The 27,531-nt window shown below is 28.3% G+C and overlaps 1 protein-coding gene across 8 annotated transcripts in view; it reads right to left on the reverse strand.

The window, feature by feature from the left end:
- LOC129961867 (sodium channel protein para-like) overlaps nt 1–27,531 on the reverse strand; it is a 340,223-nt gene that overhangs the window by 274,328 nt on the left and 38,364 nt on the right. For 7 of the 8 annotated variants that reach the window (XM_056075475.1, XM_056075474.1, XM_056075473.1 and 4 more), the window contains exon 2: nt 25,674–25,719. The exons of the other annotated variant lie outside the window; for it this stretch is intronic. The gene's annotated coding sequence lies outside the window, so the exon portion shown is untranslated. The remainder of the gene's footprint in view (nt 1–25,673; nt 25,720–27,531) is intronic. 8 annotated transcript variants of the gene reach the window in all.

Raw genomic sequence — 27,531 nt, forward strand, 5'->3', positions numbered from 1 at the left:
CAAGTTTTTTTTTCTTTGGAAACCTAAAGAAATAGTTAATGATCTTGTTCGAATAATTCTCATAGTAATTTTACTTTTCCATATCATTGCAAGCTTTTAATTAAATCTAATTGCCAAAGTTGATTATTTATATTTTTTAAGGAAAATATATGCAGTTATACCCTCCATGAAACTATATCATAAATTCTCATTTTATTTACTTTAGAATCTTTATTACTAAAAAAGAAATCGTGAACATTAAACAAAAAGTCTTTTTAGGTAATAAGGTGGGGTTTACAGTTTAATCATTAATGATTTCAAAAAATTAACTCTAAATACTATGACGATACTATTATTCTGTACGAGCTATACAGGCGTGTCTCTGTGAGTGCCGCGACAAACCATTAGATCTAGAGCTACAAATTTGCCACAGATCTATATTGGGGAATGGGAATGTGTACCTAAGAAAGATTAATTTCAAAATTTTAAGTAATTAAAAATTAAACGAAATTGACATTTTTCCGTGTTTGCTCCTGAAATGATTATAGCAGAAACATGATTTTTATTCCGTCTTAAAATAGAAAAGATTATCTTTTTAATTATACCAATTTCATAATCGTTGATATGTTTTCTAAATTTTGGCAATTTTTTAAAAATAATTTTTGTTTAATTTTGGACAAAAAAATTGCATTGAAATTGTGAAATTCAATTCATTTTCATTTTTAAGTCAAATATTTGTGTCATTTTTTTCCAGTTTTAAGAATTAGAGATGAAGAAAGAGTCTAATTAATATCTGTATAGTTTCACATGACAAATAAGGAAGTAACATTTCTATACCAAGATAGTTAGAAAACAGAGGAATCACAAAATTATGTTTTTAAATGCTAGGATGTCCTACAACTTGACTCTGTCAGAATAATTCATACACAAAATAAACAGAACAGGGTGTCTTTTCAGATAATATAACTTTAATTTCTATTAAAATTTGATGCTTAAAAATATTTTCTTGAAGGAATCAGGAATATTAAATTAAGCATCAGAGATTTAATGGACTACAAGCACAATCAAATTTCCAGGGGAATTTCCTGGTTACCAAATACGGCAAGTATTCGATAAGTAAATAGTATAATATCTCTTCAAATATGCTGATTAAAAAAATGACTATTTAGGTGCAGATTTTACAATAATTTTGATTTTTTCTAAAGAAACGAACTGCTATTTATATGCTAATTTATAGAATTCAGCGCTGTAATAATAAAAGACAAATATATGAGCCCTTGAAAATTGTGTGATAGACACTTGAAATATTAATTGGTATCAACATGTCTAACACTAACAATTCTGAAAAATAGTCAGACACTTTATAGGATTCAAATTTCTGGAGAAAAATACACTTATTTTCAAATGTGAATAACTTTGAAAAACGAAAAAGATTTATGAAAATGAAATGTTTAAATTACATATCATTTACAACAGCCAATATTCATTTTTTTTACAAAAAATCAACAAAGCTTGAAATTAGTTGGAAAAGTCTCCCGAAAACATTCTCACCGATTCTCTAACAAAAGTTTATCCAGAATTAGCGTACAATAACTACGAAATATTAATCTTTGGCGTGAATTTAGCAAATTTACTACATATATCGTGTCATCCTTGGCGAGTATTTTATTGATTAATCCCTAGCATGAGATTAATAGCATCCAAAAATCAAATTCCTGTTTTAGACGCTTTTTTTTCCAATTGCTTGAAAAAAAAGCATTGACACAGAACTGCATGTTATCACTAAATACCATACCAAATTTATATACTTAAGTCATTGCGTTTTTAGTTTTCATGTTTACAAGTTTCTGAAAGTACAGACAGTACACAAATGGCAAACCAGCTCTTTGATAGGGGCTCAAAATTTGACAGGCAATTGAAGTCTTAAAACTGCGCACAGAATGTTATTCACTTAGCTCTCTTCGGTTTGTATTATCGTGTTAATTTATATTGTAACAGCAAGACTGAAAGACTTCCTCTGAGCGTAATTTGCTCAAAATTTGATAGATGTTTACCAATTTGGTTTAAAGACCGTATACAAAATTTCATTCCTCCAGCTCAAACCTTTTTTGAGTTATCTTTGTCGCATACAGAAGACGTACATTTTTATAAATATTTGTATTTCGAACTCGGGGACATCTGAAACCTGGAGATTCGTCAAAATCTCGAGTTCTAATTTTTTGACGATTACAATACTTTTCCTATACTGCATATATGAAAAGTAAAAAAAATCATTAAAATATGATATGAGAATCAATAGAAAATACAGTCCATACAGTTAAGGTACATATAAGTGCTTTCAATTAGGTACTCTCAAATTTCCTTACATCCCACCTAAAGTGAAATGTTTTATTTTGAGAGGGAAATGATTAGATTTCAACTCACCCAGTCGTAAAAAATATAGGAATGGAAATTATCCTTCAAATCGAATTTTTGTATGTACTTAAGAATATATTTCATGATTTGCATGTTCTATCATAGGATAATTCAATAAAATTTTCTCCAATTCAATAAAAGAATTCAACTATAAGAGAAACGCTATAACAGAGGAAACCTCACAGAGTAATGAGGTAACAATAATTGAAATTTTGTTTTGATCTTTTCTTAAACATTAGCTATAAATGCAGCAGTTTTCAAACACTTATATATGAAAATATGAATTATGGAAAAAGTAATCCTAATCTTTATAACTTATTAACAATAATGGAAGAAAAAAATAGGATGAAATACTAGAAGCAACTATAAAAATTATTTGCGCCTCATTTACAATAATAAACACATTTTTGTAGAACATACATAAAAATATTTTTAAAGTATTGTATGTAAATACTTTACAACTAAATTGATATCACTGACTTTTTTTTAAATTTTAAAACGATATATAAACTATTTTTTGTGCAGTAATATTTCCAAAAGTTATAACGGAAAAATTTCAAAATCAAAATTAATTTTTAATTAAAAAATGAAAACGTACTCCAAGGTGCACATTTCCATACTCCAAAGTAAAAATACACTAAATTTAAAGATCTATGTTAAAAAGCCCGGTACGCCTTCACACCGACATATTCTCTTTTATTAGTAGTAGATATGGGAGAAGATAGAGTATGTATGAATTTTGTAAAATTATGGTAATCTTAAATGGTCATAAACATAACATTTTGCTCGAAGATTTATACATGAGGAATTTTTTCACCTGAATGAATGTTGTGGTTGTTTAAACTAAATTAAAGAAGTGTTGTCGATAAATTATAAAGCTATTTCAATATAATCCAGAGGAAATCTTAAGGCATTTCATAACAGGAAATCAAACTCGAATTCATATTTTCAACTTGAGCAAAGGCGAAATCAAAGCAATTCCCCTCAAAAATGACAAAAAGCCTAACCGCTCCTTTCAAACCTGTGTTTCAAAGACTACATGCTTCTAAAAGTAAGTGGTATAACATTTATAAGCATTTTGGAAAACATCAAGGCAATTACATAAAATATCAAAATTCTTTTGTGGATAATTTAAATAGTCACCTTATTTAAATTAGAATGTATCATTTTAATTCAATGAGGCATCAGTTCAAGTTTCGAAAATTGTGGTTGCAAAAATACAAGATTTATGGAATGAATTCATGGTATCAGTATAGGTTTCCCGTACTATTTTATGCAAGAACCATGCCGTCAGAATGTCCAAAGAAGGAAAAGATCCCATTATATTGTGTAGAAAAAATTGCTTATGTAGATTAAATTGCTTTGTGAGTTTTCATGATTTCTTTTCACCATATAATTTGAAAACTTTGTTGTCAGAATTAATGCTCTACCGAGAGAAAGTGGTCGCAGGACTACTTTCTGGAAAAATCGCTTCGTTAAATTGCTTTGAGCGTTCTCTCCATTCTCTCATTATATTATATGCATTTCTTGTTAGAATGTGTTGTTTAGGGAAGTTGCTATAATTCTTGTATAGAAAAGTTGTATGATTAAATTGCTTTATCAAGCAAAATTACCTTGAGGGACTCAAGACCTCTGCACTGAATAATATGTAAGTCGAGCTGTTAGAATGTCCTCCTGCAGAAAAAGTCGTCTTTATGTTTTGAAAGGCCCTTTTAATAAAAGTTGACATAGTATGTTGTATCAAAAAATCATGCTGTGAAGTTGTTTTACTAAATAAAATTACTTTCAAGATTTTAATACATGAAAAATTGTTGGTAGAAGGCCGTTGACGAAAGCGTTTCGTAGAATGTTGCTGAAATGCCATATAGCGAAAATACACTTTAAATGAAAAAAGTGTTGTTAGAATTCCCTACTGAGAGAAAATTTTGTAAAGTATTGTTGAAATTTTTTTTCAGTGAAAAAATGCAATTTAGTGCATAAAAAAATGTTGGCAGATGGCCCTATTGAAGAAAAGTTGTAGTGTTAGTAAAATGCTCTCTAAATCGAAAATGCGTTTTAAATACACGGAAAAGGTGTTGTTGAAATGCCCTATAAATCGAAAATGCAATTAAATATAGGGAAAAAGTGTTAGAATTTCGTACAGAAGAAACTTTTTGTATAGTTTTGTTTAAATGCCTTATAAAGTGAAAGGCAATTTAATGCGCGGAAAAATTGTTGGTAAATGGCACCATTGAGGAAATGCTACCGCAATGAAATTTTTAATGGAATGCACTATTAAGAGAAAATGCATATTAATGCAAGGAACAAAATGTTGCTAGTATTCCCTATTGAGGGAAAATTTTCGTAGATTGTTGTTAAAATGTGCTATTTAAGGAAATTTGTTACATTCTACTGTATGGAAAAATCATATGGTAAATTTGCTTAAAGAATTTTCAAGATTTTCGCATTATATTTTATGAAAATCGCATTGTTATGATGTCAAAACGAAAGAAAATTTTAAAAGTGTGTTGTATATAATAATCGTATGCTGAAATTGCTTTGAGAGTTCTCAAAAATTTCTCACATGGAAACCATGTTATTAAAATGTTCTACTAAGAGAAATCCATCGTAGTGAGTTATAGAGAAAAATCGTTTAGTTAAATGGCAATAAGACTTCTTTCAATTTTTGCATGATAATATATGACAATTGTGTTGTTAGAATGCGCTTATGTGGAAAGGTTATAGTACTATCTTTTGCAGAAATCAGTGAGATTAAATTGATTTTAAAGTTCTATCATGATTTTGGCATTAAATCAAATGTATGTTATAAGAGTGCCAACGCAAATTACACACCCTGCCGCTTAAACACAATATTATCAATAGAATTGATTATATGTTTTCATCATCATTTTTAGCAATAATAAATGAGCACCTAAGGGCGATTAGTTCATTCTTAAGGTTATTTTCTCTCGCCATAATTCTATATTTTTTGCAATTGTCAAGAACTTGTAACTTTGTTAAAGATCATTAAGAGAAATATCGATCCCTGCGATAGAAGAGTGCCAACGCATCTGTCTCTTACTGCAAGATCATTTTAGGGACATTTCTACAATGGTTTATGCTGGTATTCTTTTAAGGTTCTCATCCATGCATTATTGCATCATTATATTCGAGACAAAATAGAATATCAATAATTAAATTTTACATTGGTTTAAGCCATTATTCTTTAAGGTTCTATTACTTATAATCGAAATCTATAATTATTTTTGATAGCCATTTTTGTTTCAAATGATATATTTCAGACACACCATTTTTGTATTACTGTAAATATGCACTATTTTTTATACTTATACCTAAAAAAAAACAGAAAGAAAATGGCTAAAGCTGTCGATTTTCTCAGATTACTATTCATTGAAGAAATATTTAACTTCGATCCATATTCTAAATTGTAGCTCAAGACAATAAACCGTTATAACAGTTTGTTATAATTGTTATAACAATAACAAATATAATTGTTTTTAATAAGCCTATTGTTTACAAGATTTTATGGCATCTGAAATTCAAAATTAAATTATATCAAGCCAACTTGGCGATCAGTTTGTTTATCAGGAATAATAGTTGCGTTTTAATTTTATTAGTAATGAATAACTTCATGTCTATGTATTTTTAGAAAAGTATTTTGTAGTAATTAATTATAATAGACTCCAAAACCATGTCATTTTAATAATTTTACGTCAGTTATATCTAATGTCTCATGAATCGTCTAAATATTGCCACAATAACGGAAAAAAATAGAAGATTGAAATATTAAAAAATAATTTTTAGAATTTTAAAATGACGTTCTATTCATCTTTTTTTCCTATAATGTGTGCGAGAATTATAGAGGAAAAACTTAAAACTGTTTTTAAGTTTATTTAATTAAATTTTCATTAAATTTTTAAAAATTTATCTAAATTTCACATTTTAACTTCTCAGGGTAAGTCTATACAAAATTTGATAGCTCTAGATATACCATTATGCCCTATTGAGAACTAACGCATAATAATATTCATATAAATGTTCTTCTTTATTATTAGTAAAGATGTGTGTGCTTTAAAGAATTTGTTAAAAAGAATCGTTTTTGAATAAAAAGAATCTAGTATCATTTTTATGTGGTGCGTATCTCTTGTCGCAGAGTTTATCCTTTAGAATTATTGATAAGTTTAAACACAGTGAAATCACCATACTCTTTTTTATATACATTTATATAAAAAAGATATATATTTATAAGATATATGAAGTAGATATTTTTTACTAACCATAGAAAAAATATCTTCTGTAATAGAATAAAAGGTAGATCGCTGCATTCCTTTTCAAATGTACCAGGAAATAGCAAAAAATCGTCATTTTTTTTTTTGTATCCAAGACTTTTTTCCAAATTACAAGTATATAAACTAATAATCAAAAAATTATGCGATCCTTAATTTCCAAAATGATTTAATTATTTCATGCAATATCTCCGAAAAGCACCGTGAACTGAGAAAAACAGGTGAAAAATAGCTCTACATTTCCAAAATGCTCAATATAATCTTATAATAAGAAAGTGAAGGTAAAAAAATGATCGCACAGACACTTTCCATCAATTTGAAATAGTAGAAACTAATTTTACTATAATAAATATTTTATTCTTGTACTACTTGATTCTAATGCTAATATGTTTTGTCAAACAGATTATAAAATTTGTCATACAATTAAAAAAAAATCAATTTCTTTCAAAGAATGGCTGGTGTCTATTGTGTCGATTGTTGGCTGGTGTCGATTGTTGCAAAAATTAATATTTGCTGCAATTTTTATGTTAAAAGTTTAGTAACATTGCTGAAAGCACTAAATCCTTAACTGCGTTTTTGAAAATAAAGGTATTTTCTTTCATGGAATGGCAAGTGTTCAGTCTTGCCTACTCCTTGCATATCGATTGTTGCAGAAATTAATGTTCTCTGCAATTTGTATGGTTAAAGCTTAGTAACAGTGCTGAAAGCACTTAATCCTTATCTGCGTTTTTGAAAATAAAGGCACTTTTTTCTAAAAATGGCTAGTATCTTATCTTGCATTTAAATTGTTACAGAAATTAACATTTGCTGCAATTTGTATGCTTAAAGTTTAGTAATATTGCTGAAAGCACTAAATCCTTAATTGCGTTTTTAAAATTAAAGGCATTTTTTTTTCCAAGAAATGGCTAGTGTCCAGTCTTGTATATCGATTGGTTTAGAAATTAACGTTTCCTGCCATTTACATGCTTAAAGTTTAGTAACATTGCTGAAAGCACTAAATCCTTAGCTGCATTTTTTTTTTAAATAAAGGCATTAACTTTGAAAAATGCCGCCTTCCGGAAAACAAAATATAAATTGCTGTATCACTTTCCAGATGTGTTAGTAACTCTGGAAACTTCTCCGACTTTTCCAGTGCCAAAACTTTCCCTAAATTACAAATATATAAACTAATAACCTAAAACAAAAAATGCGCGTTCTAACTTCCAATTCGATTTTAGTTATTTTATGCAACATCCCCTGGAACCTGGAAAATGCTCGTTTCTTTCCTCTTTTTTATTCCCTGAGTAACATCACCTTCTTCCACTTTCCTGCAATAGATAAATATGATGAAGAGGAACACGAAGTGAAAAAAGAAAAATCTCTCCACATTTCTAGAACGCACACAAAAAATACCGCATAATAAAGAGCGCGAGGAAGAAAAAACAGGTCGCAGAGATACCTTCCACAGACGATGAACTTCTTTCGCCAAGAAAGGATAAGAAAAAAAGAAAAAGAAGAAAAAACACGATTTTTCCACCCCTCTCTTTAGGGGTCCTTTATTGACGGGACTTTTATTTATACATCTCGAAAGCGGCGAGAAACTAATGCAATGCGCAGTTTCCCTTCAACTAACGCATACATGCAAATACTAAAACCGGAGATTTTGGGCAATGTTTTGGCTAACCTAAAAAGGATTGAAGTCCATCTCCCGCCAATTGGTAATAAATGAAAACTATTGGATGAGTGTGTGTGTTCTCAGTTCCCCAATTTATTTATTTTATTATTTGTGGCCCTCAAAGTGCAGTTGTTTTGGAAGGAGGGAACTCGTTTTATTCGCGGGACATGATTACATTTCATTTCTTACTTATATGGATATGTTTGCCCATTGGAGCAGCAGAGTTAAAAAAGGATGATTGAACATTTGAGTTTGGAGATGAAGAAAGTTACGTTGGAGTAACTAATCTTCATTTGAATTTTACGTTACATTATTTTTTTTTCTGTAATGAAAAGGGGAGATCTGGTGGTAATGTTGAACCGCAAACATTTTATTCACTTGTTTTTACTTTCCGTTTTGAGAATGCAAATGATAAAATGGAGGGATTTGTTTTACTTTACGATGGATGTTCTTTTCAGCTAATGCAACGTACTTTCCCATCTTTTCTACGTATTTCCTTAGCATGCATCATACACAAGGTGAGTGCAAAATCTTGCCCCGGCCATTAAAAAATTATAACAAAACTAGTAGCCTTAGGCGACCATTCGTTTCGTCAAAAATGATGCCTGCAAAATATTTCAAATTAAATATTCTGTGTAGCTATATTTTAATAACTTCATCAAAAATATTTTTAACTTTATTTTCTGATAGACATATAAAGAACCTTATATCATTTTGTTTAATGTTTTATGCATTTCTCTAATTTTTTCTCTATATATTTATATTTCCAATTATATCACAGAAAAGAGCATTGAATTGCAAAAGTGAGTGAGCAAAAAATTTAATAAGAATATGCTCAATACTCAAAGGGGAAAAATAAGTCGAATCTTCATATCTTTATTGCTAATAATGAAAAAAAGGGGCAGATAAACTACTAGTAGTAACAATGACAATTGTGTGATATTTCTAAATAAAATTTTCAAAAATTCATTTGATTAATATTCATCATAAGCTTTATTAATTTTTACTAGCATTAAATATGATATATTTATTTCATGCACATTATTTAACCCTTTCTAAAGCCGTGGGAAGTACGCTTCCCACCAAATTTATCAATCTTTGTATGAATTTATGTAGGTTGGCATCAGTTCTGACAAATTGTTTTAGAAAGACAGAAACTTAGATGCTTCAGTTCTTTATCTCACACAAAATGATGCGTCTTGATTTGTTACTTAATTATTAATTAACCAAATTAAATTAATCTAATAAGCTAAATAAATCCCTTTTCTTATTCTAATTTTAAGCCTAAAAATATTTTAACATATTATGACTAGAAAAAATGGCCCTTTAAAGGGTTAAAATGATTTGCTCTTGAAAATTAAAGAATAAAATTATGGAGTTTTCAAATTGGTTATGTATTATATATATATTGAAGTCTGGAATAAGTGTTTATCTTTATTAAAACTGCATATTTATTCAAATATGAGTTTTGAAGTACAATATAATGATTTGAGTTTTCACTTCAAAAATGAAATATATCATTGTGAAATACGGTTTTAAAAAATATACGATCGAAATTTGATATTGTTGAAAAGATAATTTTATAAATTTTAAAAGGATTTAAAAATCATATTCTTAGTAATATTTTTAAGAAAAAAACTTTTTAAAACTTTGCTTCGTTTTTAATTAATTTAAAATTTAAAAAATCACTGGGGTTGTATATTTCCATCCACTAAATTATCTATTTCGCCAAATTCTGTAGGTCTTCCTCAAACATTCTGGTAAGTAGAACGTTAAACATAAACACACATATTAATATTTATTATCAGTAAGATATCCTGTTGCCACAGTTTCCATTGATAATCCACTGAAAAAAAATCCACATAATTCTAAATCGACAAAAACAGAGAAAATTGTTTTCATCAATGGAAATTTCAATAATTCGTTCTAGGCAGTCAAAAATAATACGAGAAATATGTTTTCGACGGAAGGAACATTAAATGCAGTAAGAAATTATTATAAAATGAATATGGAAAACAAGATAAAGAGAAATTGAGTATTAAAATGATATTTACATTTATAAACTTTTGTGGAGTTTCTTCTTAGAATGTGAAACACAGAGAGAGGGGGAAAGAGACATGTAGATATTGTGGTTTGGAAAGAGAATCAGTGACGCAACCAAGTTAAATGTCGCATGGGTATAATTTGATAATAATAATCTATAACATGGTAAATGCAAATAGCGCTCATGGCATGGCATTTTTCTTTTCACCCTTTTGTCATATTTGATTTTTAAAAAATAGCATGAATATGTCTATATAAATTATATAAATCGTTATGAATATATAAATTATGTCTCGGAATTGTCTAAGACTAGTGGTAGGGATAAACAAGTGGAGATAAAAACCAACGATTACTGAATTCCATGAAAATCGACGTATTAATATAGAATGAGATGAATCACTAACACATAATGAATGTGTTTGAAGTATAAATAAAGTTATTTATTTATTTAGCACTTTATCGATGATAATATACCTGGTAAGTATCAAAAACACAATGGCATAAAATCACAATCCTCCACTCTGATCATATGCAATTGTACAGCGTTAGCATTAAGTAGTTTTGCTTGAAAAACTTTAAATTAACAATTGCGGATAGTAATATAGAGTTTAATCATCTCATATCCAAGATATTTTCATTGAATTTTGCAAAGGACACCAATTTTACTAAAAATTCAGCTACTAAACACACAGTTAACAAATAACTAATGTAGAATATCTTAATATCATAAATGTCTTGCAAAATATTTTTACAAACAGAAAAGAAATCGTGTTTGCTTGTACTCTGATATACATAAGAGCGCAAGTCAAAAATTATCTACACTTTTGGCATAACTCTGCTTAAACGGTGCACACTGACTTCTGTCTGAGCTTATTTTATTGTTATACTGGTATGGTAATGCTATGAATGTTTGATCATTATTCCGCCATTTTCCTTCCTTCTGTTGCAGATTTATCATGGCTGCTCCATTAGAAGTTTGCACCAAAGAGGCAAAGACAACGAGCAGTGATTCCTCTGGTCGGAGAATGTCAAAGGGTCAGACATTCATCGCAGACATTCATCGCAATATGGGGGAACTGCACTATCACGTAAAACTGCGCCTTTGTGGCTCGAGAAGTTTAAAAGTGGTCGAACAAGTGTAACGCATGAAGAGGGGGCAAGACGGCCATCAACCTCTACTACAGATGACAACATTCAGCAGGCTTGAGAGATGGTTCTGGCGAATAGGCGAATCACTATCGATGAGATACCATCTGCTTTGAACATCAGTCATGGCTCTGCCGCCGATTTGCCTCAGATTTAAACGTGCAAAATGCTGTGCAAAAGTGGCCTCACGACCAATCGAAAACCTTTTATTTGGAAGGAATACATAAGCCCGTTGACCGTTGGGCCAAGTGCATTGAAAAGGAGGGAGATTATGTAGAAAAATGATGTGCCTAGTATAACCCTAGCTTCCTGTTAATAAACTGTAGAATAAAAAGTGTAGATAATTTTTGACTTGCCTACATATATTATATAATGTTGACGATATTTCAATATTTCAAATTCCTATGCCAATTGGCAATATTTAATATTCCAAATTTCCATGTCAGTTGGTGATATTTAAATATTCCAAATTCCCACGCCAGTTGGTGATATTTAAATATTCCAAATTCCCACGCCAGTTGGTGATATTTAAATATTCCAAATCCCTGTAAGTTGACGATATTTATAGATTCCCGTGTCTGTTTGCAATATTTAAATTTTCCATTATCCTGTGTCAGTTTGCAATATTTAAATATACCCTATTTCTGTGTCATTTGATGATATTTAAATATTTCAAATTCTTGCGTCAGTTGGGGATAGTTAAATATTCCAAATTTCTGTGTCTGTTTGCAATATTTAAAAATTCCATATTCCTGTGTCAGTTGGCTATGACGGGTTTGACGTCACAGTGAAGAAATAAAAAATCCCCTTCTATCTTCCACTACATTAACATCATCAGTTGGATCATCAAGCGATTGTGTGGCGATTCACAAGGTAATTTTAATGGAGAAGTCGCCCTACTTTAGTTCAGCTGCCAGTAGTAGGACAAGAATAATTGCAGAACTCTCGACATGTGTCTGGGTCAGATTGATCCAACGTTGTAGCCGCCGAGTTAATGAAAGTTTAAATAAATAGAGTGCTAAAAGCTCGTGTGCTCGATTTTTCACATTTTTTTTTGAACGACACTCAAGTCGTATTAATTATAGATCAACTAAAAGCGCAATACAATCTTTTGCAAGTAAAAAACGAAATGAATACTTGCTTAAATGATTGTAGAGAAAAGTATTGTTTATTATTAAAATGTTACTTGAAATAATTATTTTAAAAAGTGTCTGGAATTTCAAAAATTCTTATCTTGTATACTTGTTTGTTTATTAAATCGCTACTGAGCAAATATAGTTGTTTCGCTGTTTAATACAAATATTTACTCATTGAGATTCTGATTGTGGATTTTTTTATTTCTACTTTTTTTAAAGTTATTAAGATTACTTTTCTTCTGTATCCATTATTGCCTTACTTCCTTACACAATATTTGAACATAAATAATATTTGATGAATCTATTTTCCATCTTAAACAATGCATTGTGTATAATACTGCACTGGTAAAAATTGATAAGTAGCTAATGAATAAGTAACAAAAAATACGACCCCCTCTAGAATTGATTTTTTTTTTCTTTTAACACATTATACTGATATTCTATAATGTCTGAATTACATATAATAAACGATTTCGGATTGCAGGAAAGCAAAAATATAGAATTACTTTCTTGTTTCAGGCTATGTAACTAACAAGTATTGTTATGTAACACGTTTTGTTGGCTGTATAACATGTTTTGTTTTCCTATTAACCAACAACTCTTGTTTGCCTATAACGGACAACTCTTGTTTGCCTATAACCAACAGCTATTGTTTGCCAATAACCAAAAAGTATTGTTGGTTATGTAACAATTATTATTAGTCTATTATTTTTAACTGCCCATACGGTTTTATAACAACTTATCATACAAGTCTATAACTTATTAAAAATGGCTTAACATTAAAACGCTTCTTTAAGAATGAGACAATGTTTTTAATGACAAATCCTTCTGATTTCCAGCGACTTATTACGGTTAACGCCTTCACTTCAAACCTGAACTTGGGCAATTTAAGCGTCTATCATCTCAATTTTGAATAATAAATAAATGACAAGCCATTTTGATTTTAATGGAGCATATCAACTATTTCATTTAGAAACTTCTTCACCACACGCGTGTAGAAAATATTCGACGCACAACTTATATCAAGCGCTCAAGGCCTAAAGATCTTTGAAGAAATCGTTCTTGACTATGGAAACTTTAATCATGAAATGGAAACTCTTCCAAAAAGTGATTGAGGGGCTCCTTGAGTGTGTGAAGTTAAACCTCTTACAAGAGATTTCAGGTACAACAATTCTAAAGATCTTTAAACATATCGGGTCTTGATTCTAGAATATTCATTCGCTCATAAAGTGCAAACTTTCAAGAGCGATTGTAGTCCTAGTTCATGATGTCCACTATTGCAAAAGACATTAAAACATATTTCGTCTTAATCTAAAGGGTAAAGTTTCTCTGAAACTTTTTCGCATACTCTTCAATAAAGATATTATTAATTTTTTTCTATGTATAATATTTTGCCAAGGATCTGAGTGCCAGAAGTGCTCATAGCTTTATTTTCAAAGCTCTGCATATGAGAATTTTGTTCTTTGCATTCTCATAAAGAAAACCAAATATTCATTTCGGAAGGTTTTTTTTTTTCTAACGATTGAAATCAAAAATTAACAAATAATTAAAATTTTAGTAAAAGGATCTCATATTAAATTTCGTTTATTTGAGTCATTGGGTTTTTGAAATATTGAGTTTACATTCTGGTGAAAGTGAAGAACAACAAATGGTTAATCCTTTGAAGAATTTGATACATTTCATAAGGCTCTAAATTTTAGATGCTACGACTGTGGACCAAATTCCATTAATCTAAAATATTTCGAAGAAAGTCAATCCTTTGACATATTTGGTTCCAAATTTGAAGAATATGTACATTTTACATTCTTAAATTATTTAATAAATTTCATTTATCTAAGTCGGTTCGTTGAGTCACCAAGTTTCTTGATGTGAATGTACATATCAACAAACAGTCAACCCTTAGACGGTATTTATTTAAAATTTGATATGAAACTACATTTTAGATGATAAGTTTATGCACCAAGCTTTCTCTGTGTAAATATGTTTTGTAATTGTCGTCTTAATTTGTAATTGGACTAGCGGACATAGAGTTTCTTTGAATTTATTTTGTTCAAATTTTGATAGAAATGTACAAAAATAGTACAAAGAGCACAAATCAAATCCCGACTTAGTTATCACAAACAGAAAATTTTTTAAATGTGTTTTGCGGATTGAAGCTGGTCTAAAAAATAGAAATTCTTCAAAATTTCAAGGCCGAATGTTTAGACTATTACAACAGTGCTTTCTTTTTTTCTATATTTCGTACACAAAGAAGTGAAAACCGTGTACGAATTCTTATTCCACTTCCACTGCACCTTAATCACTATAATGACGCCATCACGCCTTTGTTTTTTGATTAAAGAAGTGAAAAGCTTAAATCCACGCTACTTTATAAATTAAAAGCACGCCAACTACCTTTACGGAAGCGGTCTGGGGCCAGCGCATTTCGCCAAATCACACACTAAGTGATCCTCGCCTGAAATGGTTGTTTCTCCTACCTCCAGTTAATCTTGCGCTGAATCATTTATTTCGCTCTTTGCCAATAGTTGAGGAGAAGGATGAAGTGAGTCTGAGTTGTTTCTCCTCGAAACAATTCCAAAAATTTGTGACGTTGGTTTAAGCTCGGCTCCTCCGATCTTATTGACATGTTGAAATGATTCTCATCTCCCTTTTACATCATCGCATTTGTTGAAAGTCACCTTTTCGGATGCTTCTTCGGGAGCATAACACACGAAACATGTGAACGATTAATAGCTGGGTAAGGAAGTGGGTTCTCGCTTCTCTGGAAATTATAGAAAGAGGATGTTATCATTGCCATGGCATGGATGATAGGGGGTATCTTAACGCTGAATAATTTATTTTTCTTTTTTACAGTCATTAAAAAGAAGAATGAAGTGTGGTTGCGAGTGCTGCTTCGCTTCCAAAATTTTGATTCGCTAGTTTTAAACAGAAATTATCCCTTGTTACTAGCATGTTGAAACGATTCTCTTCCTTTTCACAGTTGGGAATTTATTCAGTTGTACTCTGCCCTTCAGGAAGGAGTACTTAAAATTTAGAGATGAGTATTCACTGTATAAGTAAGCGGATTCTCGCTTCTCTGGCGATTCCAAATATGATGATGATATCATCAACAGAGAAAGGAAATACCAACTGTTGTAAGGGTATCTTGAGTTGAATCATTCATTTTGCTCTTTCCGATCATTGAGGAGAAGGATGGCGTAAGCTTACGTATTGTTAATCGTGTTTCCATCCCTACTATTTGTTTTGTTTTTTTTAAAACGTAAATTCCTTACTCTTATTATAAGATTCCATCCCTTATATCTTTGGTAATTTATTGAGTTTCACCCTTTCGATATCTGTCTTGCCTAGGATAACCTAAAATATAATTAGTAGTCACTATGTAAGTAAGTGGATTCTCGTTTTTCTGGTAGTTTCAAATGTGATGGTGTTATTATCGCAAGTAATAGATTCCCTATAAACAAAAGATTTTGTATGATACATCACCGATGTTTTTCGATATTCCTAATGCTGTTAACGTTGAGAAGAAATCATACAAAACATTTCTGAAAATTTCGGTGCTAATAAAGGACCTCTTACAGGACAAGCTCCTACTTGGCCCTGCGATAGTTGCATTGTAACTGACTTTACCCTCTGATTCATAACAGCCCTAGAATCCACCAATCTAAGAGTACTGAAACGCTCCCATTTCCTTCATCAGAGATAAAAGAAACACTCTCCCTCCTCCCCTTAATACACAAAGCCCCTAATGGCAGCTCGTATTCTTTAGAGGAGCTGATATACAAAAGGGAGCTCAGCTTGACCAGTGTATATAAGAATTTGTACAAGGAAATGACTTGGGTTTTTTTCAAGCAGAGCTTTCCTAATGAACAAAGTACGCACTTCGGATTTTCAGTCAATCACATTTAACGAAGAATTATATTCCGGCGTGTACTCGAAACTAATTGAAATGGCTCTACGGGCGCTTTAGGATTGTAAGAGTTAATACACTTGTTACTGTTAATGGTGGCTAATATTTCAGATACACTACATTACCAAATATTAAGCTGATTGAATTCAGCCCCTTCGATCGATTTTTGATATTTAATCTTTTTAACTATTATACATGATCGATACCTGCGATCGAACTATTGTATGAAGCCATACTTAAATTGTTGTAATTCCATACAGGAATGGAAACTTAAAATAAACTGTCACAGATGATCTCCTGATTTTAAATTGAATCAAAACAAACAGCATATTCAATTTAATTATATAATAGAAAAATAACTCAGTTGAAGAGGTTTAAATAATTATTTGGATTACACCATTTATATGCATTTTTATGAAATAAAAAAAACCATGTCACAATATATTAAAATGTTAAATAGACATCAATGAAAATTAATATTTTCTATAAATTTTTATACAAATCTAAATATTTCATCCGATTATGATAAAATTCGAAAACATGTTCATCTCACCAATAAATTACCGCAATTTTTTTTTACAATTCAAAAATTAAAATATAGATTAATAAAAATTGAGCAAAGTTTTGGGTTTTTCAATCATTTTCCTCCGAAAACAGAATCTCGCAAAAGTGATTTCGATACTGGTAAAACAAAACATTTTAATTAATTTAAATTAATTTTAATAATTTTAAATATTTAATTTCATAAACAGTCGATAACAATATTTACAATTTTGATGAAATTCAAATTATTTAATCGTTTACATATGCCGATGTTACAATTAAAACTTAAGAAATTACTTTCCAAGGAAATTAAACTTTGAGATACGATTTTTAAACTTTTACTTCATAATATATACATTTCGCAATTTCCATGCGCATTCATTTGCAGTACACCGATTCCATTCAATTCATATTTTTCAATATTACGAAATAAGGTTAATTTTTAAATAAATGCATCTCATATCAATAGTTTAACCCTCTAAGGGTTCCACACGTATTTCGACGTAGCCCCACAGATGTCTTTCAAGGGCACTGCACGGATTTTAACGTAGGGTAACGAACGATGCAAATTCGTTTTGCACTGAAAATCACGTAGGGGTGTTACTGCACCGCAGATGGTGTCGACGTATTTTAACGTATTTCTTTCCCCCTACCAGTTTCGACATCTTGATGAATTGGAGGGGAGACAACACAATGAAGTTTTACGGCCATTTAAGGAAGTCACAGGATCTGAGAGCCCGAAGATTCCTTTAGGCATAGGGCATTGTGATGGTGCCGGCGTTATGGAGGAATGAGGGGTGAAAAAGGAAAGGGCTCGCCCAAGAAAAGAGGAACAGGAATTTTCCCCCAAAAGTGTCTCCCATAATGGCTCTATGTGGACTTAAATTTAAATTGCATTTTGTTTCAATAGTTTTTGTTTGATATCGATAGGGATAGGATTTCTTTGATCTAAGCGTTGCCTCAAAGTTCCATTGAGTTATTTTTTTCTTAATGCAGTTTTAGGCTTACTTGTGATTAAACATCACATTGAAGTACTAGCAACTCGAAAGGGATATATTTGAAAAATTGCCATCAATATATAGTTAAAATATTAAATATATTTTTCATTCTTAGTTCAACTGTTATTATGATTCAAATTTATATTTTTATGCTAATCTATACCTCCAATTATTTTTCACGAAGTAAAGAGATGTAAATGAATTTTGTGTTTTTAAGCAGTCTAAATTTCACAGAATATAATAAATTTTATTATTATATTGTTTCTCTTATCTTGTAAAAATTTGGAATAATGTGTCGTTTTTTATAATGCGACTCCTTTTCAAAGTTTTTTTTTTAAAGAACTGAATAGAATAATTTCATTCGAATTCATAAAAGAAACAAAAACATTTTTTTAAAAATTATGTCTATTCAGAAAATTATTAATATTTAGTCTTAATATACCTTGATGTAGATGAAAGCAAATAGTAAAATAAATTTAATTCAGGGTTTGATTTATTTTGTTAGGAATATTAAGAAACGAATCGCATTGTAAAAGTCTTAACATTGTAAACTATCTGAAGATATTTTTTCAACAGTTTATCAAAGAAGATATATTTCTTAGATAAAATTATAGATCTCTAAAGCACTTCTAAAAAAATAAGTAGGTAGTTCAAAAATTCTGTTCTTATTTTACAGGTCTTTGAAGCAGTATTTTTTTTTTTTTTTTTTTTTTTTTTTTTTTTTGTAGATAAGTTAATGAGCATTCTTCAATATAGAATAAAATCTGAGTGGATAAATGAGATAACTTTTGGTGAATCTTGTGCTAAGTACAGAATGAGTTTTAACTATACGTTTTTAAGGATGTTCTAATACAAAATGGTGCAGATAAATTCCTGAATGGTGCATGGATAATAAATTATTTTTGAATATTCAAAAGCTTAGCATTCATAGTTATGCCTTGAAATCACAACCTGCTATTTTCTCCTATCAAATAAATGACTTTGCATTACTTTATTCAGATTTTGTTACTGATGCTGGTGTTACTTATGGAAGAAAACTTCATAAACTGCACATTAATGCAGGATCGACCTTAAAGGTTGTTGGGCCCAAACAGGAAAACAATTATTATTATTATTATTATTATTAAAAGCAATCCAAGGTATACAATCAAGGTAAAGATCAATGGTAGCATCAGCATTCTTACTTTTTCCTATTCATCTGCTTATGCAGTGTAGCGCTATCCATATTTCTTAGCACATTTTGAATAGAATCAAGTATGAATTTGGTGCGTCTTCCTATCCTTTCAGACTGGAGCAAAAATTCGACACATTCGCAATAACGATATCAAACCAACTTACCAAACTTCATTTATCTATTTTGTATGTGTGCGTGTGATTTCAAATAATTATTTAAACACTCATGTGTAATAAATCCTTTGTCAGAATACATTTAAAAAAATTAATACAAATCTACATTTTGATAAAATCACATGATTCATTTAATTTATCTCTATGCTTCCGTTTTGGGATATCATGTACATGCATACATGACTTTTACATACAGATTTCTCATCAGTCAGTTTATCTAATATTTGAAGATAAGATTACATATAAATTAATTACAATTAATTATAGAAAGGTTGCTATATGTTGATTTACGATAAAGAAAGAAATCGTTTCTCAAATTCTTTGACTGGAATGATTCCTAGTGAATGCTCAGCCTTTTTAACCCAAGCTATTGAATGGGGAGGTTAAAAAAAAGTTAATAAAGGGTTTTAAAGGGTTGAAAAAAGGGATTAAGCCATATCCAGTATGCTATATTAAACTGAAATTTGAGAAACAATTGTTTATTTTTTAAACCAATTATATAAATAATATTGTCAATCATATATTAATTTTCCTTTTATATGAGGGCTAATGACTATTGATATATCATCAATAATCACCTATCATATATATATATATATATATATATATATATATATATATATATATATATATATATATATATATATATATATATATATATATATATATATATATATATATATATATATATATATATATATATATATATATATATATATATATATGTATATATATATATAATATCTTCTCAGTATATTCAGTTGATACGTCTATGGCGGAATTACTTCGAAAACCTTTTGGTATTCTACTTGCCCCAGTCATTCGACCAAATCTGTCAATTTATATTTCATAATAGAACCATTGGCCATTAGATATATCATCAATGATCCTCTGCTCTATATAATTTTTCAATTTCGAAAGAAGAAAAAAACGCCTTTTTTTAATGTATTTTCATTTTGAAATAAATAAATTCTTTCTTTCCACTATTTGGCTGCATGATTCATCAACAATTCAATCAAGTTTATTAATTTTTTCTACCGCTTGGAGATATATTTGATAAATTATAAAAATAAAGTATCAAGCGTTGTGGATGGGTACAATTTGTTTCAAACATTTTTTTTTTTTTTTTTTTGTAACCATGTTTCTCTGCGCGCTGGGGAACGTGAATACAGAATTTCTGCGAAACATGCGAATAACTTTGTATAATAAATTTTACGAAAATCAGTTCTGTGATACTTGAAGTTTATAAATATTTTACTGAAGCAGATATGTATTGTAATGCTTAAAACTAGTTAAATGAATATTATAATTCGGTATAACTATACTGCATAATATTTTAATTATTCTAATAATTTATATATTAAAAATTTTCTGTTCTTTATATAATATATATTATAAAGTGACAAAAGAAAGTGACAGGAATTTGAGGTTGAGTTTTGAGGTTGAAATGGATTTCTCTTCATGATTCCTCTATGAGCTTATACTGCGGCCATGAATTTATACTTTTGTTCCTTTTGCTTGGCTCCGTTTTAGTATTGGTTTCTATATATGTATTTCCTCTTAAAAAAATTAAAATTACTTAATTTGTGTATTTTAGTAATGCGTTTATTATTCTTGTTGTCACGTGAAGTATTTCCTTTTAAAATATTTTCATTCTATTACTTTTTTTAATGGAGTTTTTTAACTAATTTTTTGATATTTTTACAATGTATATGGAGGTAATCAACAAAAGTAAAAACTTTTCTAGTTAGCAATTAAAACTTCCAAACTTTGTTTCAAATACAGTTCTAAGACATAAAATTTCTTAATTCAATTGTGGAATTGTTGCGGTTCCTACCAAAGCAAGACGTTTATTCTTTTATTGAATCCATCGTCATGAATTATTGTTAAAAAAATTGTTTTCGGTGATTGTTATCTTCACTCCTAGCAATCATTAGAAAGAGAAAGAAAATGGAATGTTGCAAAGATACGTTAATGCAACATATGCTTTACAAGTTTAATTTTACATATTTAAATCATCAATTACTTTTCCACAGTAAATTTTATAAAAATATGTAAGCACAATTGAAACTTTTGTCATTTAAATTTTTTTTGATAAAACTAGCAGAAATAGCAATGAATAAATAGCGTTTTCTTTTTTAGAATGTACGAAAATTAGAAAATTATTACGTCCATTGTATTTTTTTAAAGAACATCATAAATGTATCGAAATTTACGAGGAATGAAATACTCCTGTATAATATTTTAAAAGAATCATTTGTTTGTTCCTTTGAATATTTTTGAAGATACCAATTTCTTTGAAAATGCACACAAAATAGTAAAAAAAGGTGGGAAAAAAATAGCAAAAAAAAAAAAGTCGATAATTTTAATAAATTTCTAAAACATTTTAAAATCAATAGAACAGTCTATAATTTCAAAAATAAATTTTAAATAAGGTCATTTAATGTGATTTACCCTGATATATTTGATGAGGTTTTAATTGAAATTTTCATTATTTTGAAACATTTAAAAGCGAATATGCCATTATTTTTCAATAAAAAAATGATTAAAAAAAGTATTGAACTTTAAAAAAATTGATGTGATATATTTTAGAGCCTGGGTCATTAATACATAAGTAGCAAATCATATGGCTCTAGATTTGTATATTTTTTAAGCTACTCAATCAATTTGCTGATTTGCATATTTTATTATAATAGAAGATAATGCTATTTTAATGATAAATCGGTTATATATTGTTATTTATACACATCTGATTGACATAACTATTTGTGATTAGTCCTAATTTTAGACAAATGCTATTCAAATATTGATTACTCAGTAAAAAAATATTACAATGATTTATTTGAAAGAATAATAAAGGAATATGAATGGAATTTGAATCCTCATTAATTACTTATTTCATATATATATATATATATATATATATATATATATATATATATATATATATATATATATATATATATATATATATATATATATATATATATATATATATATATATATATATAGTGAGACCGATGAGAGTTTCTGTGCTTAAAATAAATAGCAAAAATTAAGAGAAAACCCTTCTGTTTATATTTGCTCTGTACAACTTTTTACAGAGCGATATTATCTACCATCGGGGTTAAAAAGCAACAAAACTGGATCCCCATACACTATTCCTAGAAACCATCTGACTTTTCTAGCCATAAACGAAAGCTATAAGATCTGACATGAATGAGCGGTAATTTGCGTATACCCCAGGGTTTGTAGACCACCCGTGAAGAAGAAGAGGGGAAAGAAAAAAGTGCTCGCGCTTGCTGTACATTTCTTTAGGAAAACCGAAACGATTGTGAGAGAGAATACTAGTCAAGTTTAGTTCCCTTTTTAGAGGTTTCAGACGTAGAATGAAAACGCTCAGAGGGTTAACTGCCAAGGAAGCCAATATTTAATATTTCTCCAATTTCAGAATCGCCAAGGAAGCCAATATTTCGTTGGCCCACCAAAGTTGACTAAAAAAAACCTAAATCAAATGCAAGATTCGAAACAACAATTTATTCTATTTATAATCATGTTTTAGAGTTGTAAGAGGTCTTTTTGAGAACAATAACTTTATGCAAAACGTTTTGCTCAAATGAAAGAACGCAATATAATAAATTAATAAAAATACCAATTACGTTTAGTAAATGTAGATTACTATTGATAATCATTATTTCTATTGATTTCTATTCATCGCATTATTTAAAGGGCTTATTTTTGCAATAACAAAATTGAAAGAAGTCGCATATAATTTCTTTAAAATATAAATAATTATATGTTTAATATTATATGAAAAATATGCTCCAAAAGTACACTAAAAATTGATTAATCTGTTTCTAAGAGTTGGATTTCTTCGACTTTGAATTTCTGATTTATACTGAAGAACTTGGCTTATAAGGAAAATTCAGAAGAGTGAATAAATTGAATATGCAATATGAACGTATTCCATTAATATGATTGGAAACAAAATCTAACCTACATCCAAAGTTTTGGTATAAAAGCTACTTTAAAGAAAGACATTCAGCCTTTGTTAGGTTTCATCCAATATTTGATACAGACACACAATTTTGAGAATAAAACAATGTTCTATACTTCATCTTTCTAACCCTCCTCTTTTTTTAGTTATTATGTCAACAAACATATAGGAAGATAGACCTGTCGCCAATATAATTTCATCTAAAATGTTGTAAAACAGTCTATCATTTTTGAGCTTAAAACTCGCATTTAACTACCACTTAATCACATTTACAAATACTCAAGGACCGACAGACATTTATTTGTCAATTTCATCCAACATTTGACTCAGACTTACAATTCTGAGAATAAAACTTTATTCTAAATTTCATTCTTCTAGTTCTTTTATTTTTGAATTATTGTGTTCACATCTATACTTACGAACAGGCATGCTGTCTCTAGAATTTAATATAAAATTTGATTTTATAAAATATAATGAAATAAAAATGTAGATTAAAATTTATCTGTATATTTCTTAATGTCATCACAGACAGACAAACGCATCGACAGTTGAACATATAGTTTCAAAAATATTTTTTCAGTTTTAGGAATATCTGAAGATTAGAACTCCAAACGATTTCTTATATGATAAAATTCTAATTAAAAAATAGTGCTACTTTAAAATGTGTTCATGATATTATTCCACTTTTGAGTCTTTTTTATTTTTGGTAAATATTTATCACATTAAAAAAAAATTTAATACCAGATTTCTTTTTCTATCTCCTAGAAACAAATACTAAACGGGTCTTTTTCAAAACACTAGATAAAGTTTCTGATATCCAGATTTGCGTTTATAACTGCAATTAAGTAAAGGAGAAAAAAATTTTAATAGGACCTGCACGAAGATCTAAACAACAAATGATGTATATTTAACGGAGATGATACAATTCTCTAAAGAAACCGCTTTCAACAACAGAAACAAATTAACTAAACAAGTTAATTGTATGTAAGAAAGGTAAAAAAAGAAACTAGTTAAGAAATTGTTTTATTTATTTATTCATTATTCCTTTTATTTTTTATTCAGATAAAAGATTATTAATTACCTGATCTGAATTAAGATACAAACAAATTTGTTTCATTTTGATAATTTTTTTTCTGAATTTTTTCTACGATATGGAATTTATTTCAATTCAAAGCGAATTTTTGTTTAAGGTATTTGAATAGGTTCAGGTATAATTTTTAAAAAAATTTACACTGATTTTATAGAAACAAAAAACAGAATAACTGAAATAACCTTAAAAGATCATAATTAGAAGAATATTTATAAATATTTATGTTTAAAAACAGACAATTTAGATAATAAAATTTTATCCAAATGTTCAATGCTGAAAAAAATCAGAATAGTTAAAAAAAATAGGGCATTTGATTTTCATTTCAAATATTTTCCCTCAAATTAGACCCCAATTTATAGAATATGTAATTATTAAACTCATTTTAATAAATAATTATTTAATGAATATTTGAAGTTGTCATAAATTATTTTTTTTAAATTATTCTGTGTTCTATTTAAAAATGACTGCATGACTAAAATTCCGCAGTCAATTATATCCTGAAATGTTTTTCACATGCATACAAAATTTCATTTTTTTTAATTTCACATTTTCTATGCACCAATCGTAATAAAATATTTATTTTTCAGAAAAAGTATTTAAAACATACACTTACTCGTTTGTTCATATTAGTTCACTTGATACAAAAGCTGTTTCCTACATTTGTGTAGCTACAGATCTAAGCATAAACCTTTCAAACCTTATTTTAGGATAATTTCAATAAAAAAAAAATTCATTTCCACATGAAGTATCATCATTACAAACTTTGTTTTTATCTGCTATGTGTTTTAAGTTGCTCTATCTAAAGTTATGTCTTAAATGGACTAAAATTTTTCAGATTCTAAATTTTAGAATCTGAAAAGGATGAGTTTATTTTTAGATCTTAAAATAAAATTCAAATTTTTCCACTGAAAAGCATATTTTTAGCCTAATCGGATACCACAAATTATCAAATTTGAAGCAAAACAAATGAACATGCAATTTTTTTTTTTAAATAATCGAGGAATCCTAAAAGAGAAATTGCTTTCTTTCTTATTAATTACTTTTAAGAAATATAAGAAAAGCTAAAATTAAATATTAAAATAAATTGGGAAAGTTAAGTTAAAATGATAGTAAACATTACAATGTAACTTACGTGATTTCTTTGCCTTTTGATTAATATATTCTTCAAACTCAGGCCACTATAAAAACATAAAAATGATCTTGGAATTAAATGTTTTATCATAAATAAATAGTTATATTCATTAAAAACTTTTATTAAATTAAGATGTGATAATTAAAAGGTTATTTTATAATCAATTATTTCTTATATCATTAAAGTAATAGTTAAGTCATTCAAAATTAGAGTAATTTCTTTCATTTCATTTAACTTTCAATTGTACTGAAATTGTGACAAAACTAGTGGGTAGTTGAAAATATACAATTTTAATTATAGATAAGATATTTATTGAATGAACACCATCAAATCTCTTTTCCCTTTAAGTGCAAAATCCCACCAGTTAAAGAGTTTTAAATTTCATTTTATTTTATAGCAAAAAGAACCAAATTATTTACAAACTATTGCCATTTTTTTCCAAATGACTTCCATAATAAAATAACTATTTATTAAAACACCTGCTAAAATTTTGCATTAATATATACGCGTTGACTTTTACATAATAACATCAACGATACGTGTATTTCTAAAGATACTTTAATTTCACATTGTTTTCCAGTAAAAGGAATTAAATTAATAACAAGTAATAGCTTAATAAATGCCTGCCATAAAATTTACTTTTCACGGAAACACCTGGTAAAACCTATTCAAATGCCCCCAATCATCTTGGTTCAAAATTTATCAAAAAAATGTTATTAATACTCTATAACACTACATTATTTTCCTATAAAAGCAAACAAATTATTTACAAATAAATGCTATTCTATTAAAATATCTCACATTAAAAAATATTTTTTGAAAAATAATAGACATCAAAATTTTTTCATTCAAATACATGCATTCTCTTTTTTTTTACTTGAAATCTCGAATGGTTAATGCATTTAAAGATTCCTAAATTTCACATTATTTTCTATCAAAAATTGAAATGTTTCATATAAAATTTTCTTTTTAATAAAATACTTGATAAAAATTTAATATTATCTTGTTCTGGCTTCTTAATATCCTATCAAAATTTAAAACATATAATTTCAAATTCTATAAGATTCCAACAAATTACTTTTCATTAAAATTTATTATAAAATACTTAAACTTCTATATAAACTTATATAATAAATTTATACAAAAATATTTTTTATTCTAACATTTACAATCTTTGAGTTCAAAGTGCATCGATTAGTGTATTTAATTTTTTTTTTTATTTTAATTTCACAATATTTTCAAAAAAGATACAAATTATTGACAAAGAATTATTTTTTACCAAAATATTTTCAATATAAAAAAAAAACGTTTATCACTTAAATACCACTAGCTAAAAAAAATCATACAAATTTTTGTTATGCTTTTCAGTTTAAATCTCCATTATTTAATATATTTTGAGAATCTTAAATTTACAAATAAGTTGTAATAAAAAATATCAAATTATTAGCAAAGAATTTATTTTTCATCAAAATACCCTTCTTAAAAAATTACACTTTGCTAAAACAGTTACTAATTTTTTTAAAAATTCCGATACTTTAAGTCTCTTTCAGTTTATGAATTATGTGACTTCGTTGATGGTTAATTTTTTCAAAAACATTTCATAGAATATTTATATTTTTCAATGTTTGCATAAAGTAGATTGGAAAACATGTATAAAACAAATACATATCAATAAAAAACAAAAGTAATTTGAAAATTGAAAGAAATTAGTGTTTTAGTTTGAAAAGAAGTATAAAGCAAAGTGTTTCTAGTTTAGAAATTTATGAAATGATTATCTAAAAGTAAGTAAGTAAGAAATATATTACGAAGCCACCCAATTAAGAAATAAATTATACAGTTGACCAATCATTAAATGCTG

The sequence above is a fragment of the Argiope bruennichi genome, chromosome 2 (assembly GCF_947563725.1).
Source record: "Argiope bruennichi chromosome 2, qqArgBrue1.1, whole genome shotgun sequence".
In the NCBI taxonomy this organism is placed as follows: Eukaryota; Metazoa; Arthropoda; class Arachnida; order Araneae; family Araneidae; genus Argiope; species Argiope bruennichi.